The sequence below is a fragment of the Branchiostoma lanceolatum genome, chromosome 17, assembly GCF_035083965.1.
Source record: "Branchiostoma lanceolatum isolate klBraLanc5 chromosome 17, klBraLanc5.hap2, whole genome shotgun sequence".
NCBI classification, from domain to species: Eukaryota; Metazoa; Chordata; class Leptocardii; order Amphioxiformes; family Branchiostomatidae; genus Branchiostoma; species Branchiostoma lanceolatum.
The window spans coordinates 4,824,112-4,826,988 of NC_089738.1; positions in this window are offsets into that span (position 1 = coordinate 4,824,112).

The window sequence follows — 2,877 nt, forward strand, 5'->3', positions numbered from 1 at the left end:
GAAATTAGACGCCCTCCTTTTGTATGAGACACCCTGTTTCCCTGGTAATTACGTACCATGTGTTCCATACATACACTCTGCATCTGTTTTTTTCCCTGAGTTTTACCTGAAACCAGGACAACATGAAAATTGATTGACATGTACTTATTGCTACTGGGTAATTGGATAGGTCTGGTCCTCCCCACCCCCATTTTTGTGTGCCCTGTCTATGAATCTCAGCCCAAAGCTGTTTTTGGCACTTATTGTATCTTCAACAATGATGATGTATTGTATAAAGAATACAAAGAGTAGTTAAACAGTTTTTTTTCATTGCCTTGCCTAAACGTAGTTAATGATACAGGTACATGTATAATGATCCTTTCCAGCACTGTAAATTGCCATTGGTCACAAATGTTTGAAATCAATGAGTGAGTGAGCGTACATACATTTTGTATGTTTTTGTGATGTTCTGTGCCTTGTAAATATTCATGCACTTTCCCAAATCCTGTCCACCTCCTTTCTGACAACCTGTCTAAACTTGAGTCTTCTGCCATTTTGGATATAATTGTTGTAGATGTTAGAAATACATGAAATCATTGCTAATGATTCGAATTCGTAGTCATAGGGATAGATTTTAAGCACATTCTAGCTGCATCCATTCTGATGACATTTTTTTCGGTAAAGTGAGTGCTTCATTATGTTAGTACATGTATGGTAGAAAATAAAAACGTGTGAACTAATGATGCTTTTCCTGTTTTTTTTATAAAGGTCTGATAAACCTCATACCTCCATGAAATATTTTGAGCATTTGTGGGTTTGAAATGACCATTTTATCTCGTCTCATTGGTTATACAAATGAGGCTGCAATTAGCAAAATCTATTTCAAATAATGGTCTTCTCTACCAAAATAACTTAGTATGTGTTAAAGTCATTTCCTTACATTTCATTGTAAATTATGCAAATTATTTGCACATTTACATAAATAATGCATAATGATGTGCATCTTCAACTAACCTACACATGTGACAAGTACATGTATGTTAATGAAATACCCACCATCTATCACAAAGGAATTATGGCACTCTTACATGGACTGTACATTGATTATGCGAATTAGGCCCTTATTTGTATAATTGGTGTCTAGATGTTCCACCTGCCACACATTACATATGTCGCATCTAGTGATGTTATGATTTTCCTCATTGGCTATACCAATTAAGTCATAATTTGTGAAAATCTCTGTCTAAGCTACCAGCATACCAAATATCATAGAACCCATCATTCCCTTGTTCAGTTAAGTTATCCTTCCTGAAAAATTTTGACAAAATGCCCCTGCAGTTCTAGTGCAGTCTAGGTTTGTCCCCGCATCCTCCCAGCAGGCCCGATATGCTCGGTTCATTACCTCCCATAGCGGCCCTGCAAGTTCCAGTCTGTGAACTCACTTCTGGCGACGTCACCACCAAAACAGCTTCAGCCAATCAGAGGGTTTGCTAAAGGTCATCTCCAGCAAAAACGCAAACGACGCTGGGAATTCAAATAAGGCTAGGTCATTAATTATTCATGAGCAACTGTCAATAACATCCCCAGAAGCGAGTTCACGGGCTGGAAATTGCAGGGCCGCTATGGGAGGTAATGAACCGAGCATATCGGGCCTGCTGGGAGGATGCGGGGACAAACCTACGCCAGTTCTTCCTTACATCAAAAGCTATCTGCCACCAAAAAAATCCAATATTCGAAAACTATTCCTCCATTTCCATGCCGGTAACTTCGTAGGTAATCATATGTCTGCAGTCACCAACTTCAGATCATGCTTGAAAGGCAGAGTTATACAGAAGTCATTTGGATATCATCCTTCGAAGTTAGAAAACAATATCAGGGGGCGGTAGAGTTTTCTTTACGCTTTGTATAAAGGAGAATGGTTATCTGGCGCTCCTACAATTACTAGTACATATATCTTAGACAATAACGCAATCAAAAAGTGTACTATTGAACGTTTCAAGTCTTTCTTCGTAAACACACACACACGCACGGACATGTACGCAAACACACACACGGACACACACATACACACAAACATAAGTCGAAACGCACACACACACAAAGCGTTTTCTTTGCAAAAATCGTAACGTGTACTTATTCTACGATAACTTTCATCTCATACGATAAAAGTAGATACTGGGACTGAAGTTTTCCATGCACCCGACTCATGACTTCATAGGCTGAACCCAGACCTATTTCCCCACTCGGTGCATTACATATACATGTAGTCAGAGGGGAAATTTCATCTAATGTAAAGGCATTCTTGCAGACCCTGACAAACTGTCTCGAGTTCTGGTAGAAACAAGGGTGTTTTCTCTGCCGCGGTTGTGACAGGTGGAACCATGAAGCTATCTCTGACATGGCTCCTTGTGTTGGGAGTGTTTCCGATCAGTTGCGGTGAGTACAAAACTACGGTCATGATTTTGTCTGGATACACGTTTGCTCTCTCTCTCATTCAAAATGGGCGAATGGTAAATACCACCCCAACACACACAAGTACACACACACACCTTTCAAACATGTGTACAACAGCTTATAAGAAAACCATTGCCACAATACGATTTGAATATATATCTATAGACGTCACGACAATTGTCAAAATACAAAAATAGGCAAGTGCATGGAAATTTGTTGTCGTTAAAATTAAGATATTTCAAACCCTCTGTTGTAATTATACATTACAAATTGACTTATGTTAGCCTTCACTGTGTTGTAAGTATAATTGAATTTCCAGATTTATTTTATGTGTCTATTTTGTACTCCGTTGTTACAAGGCGCCGTACAAATGGTACTTTTATTTGACTTATCAAATCTATTTTCTTTGCATAGTTCAAAGTTGAGGTCGGGAGTGAGACGGTT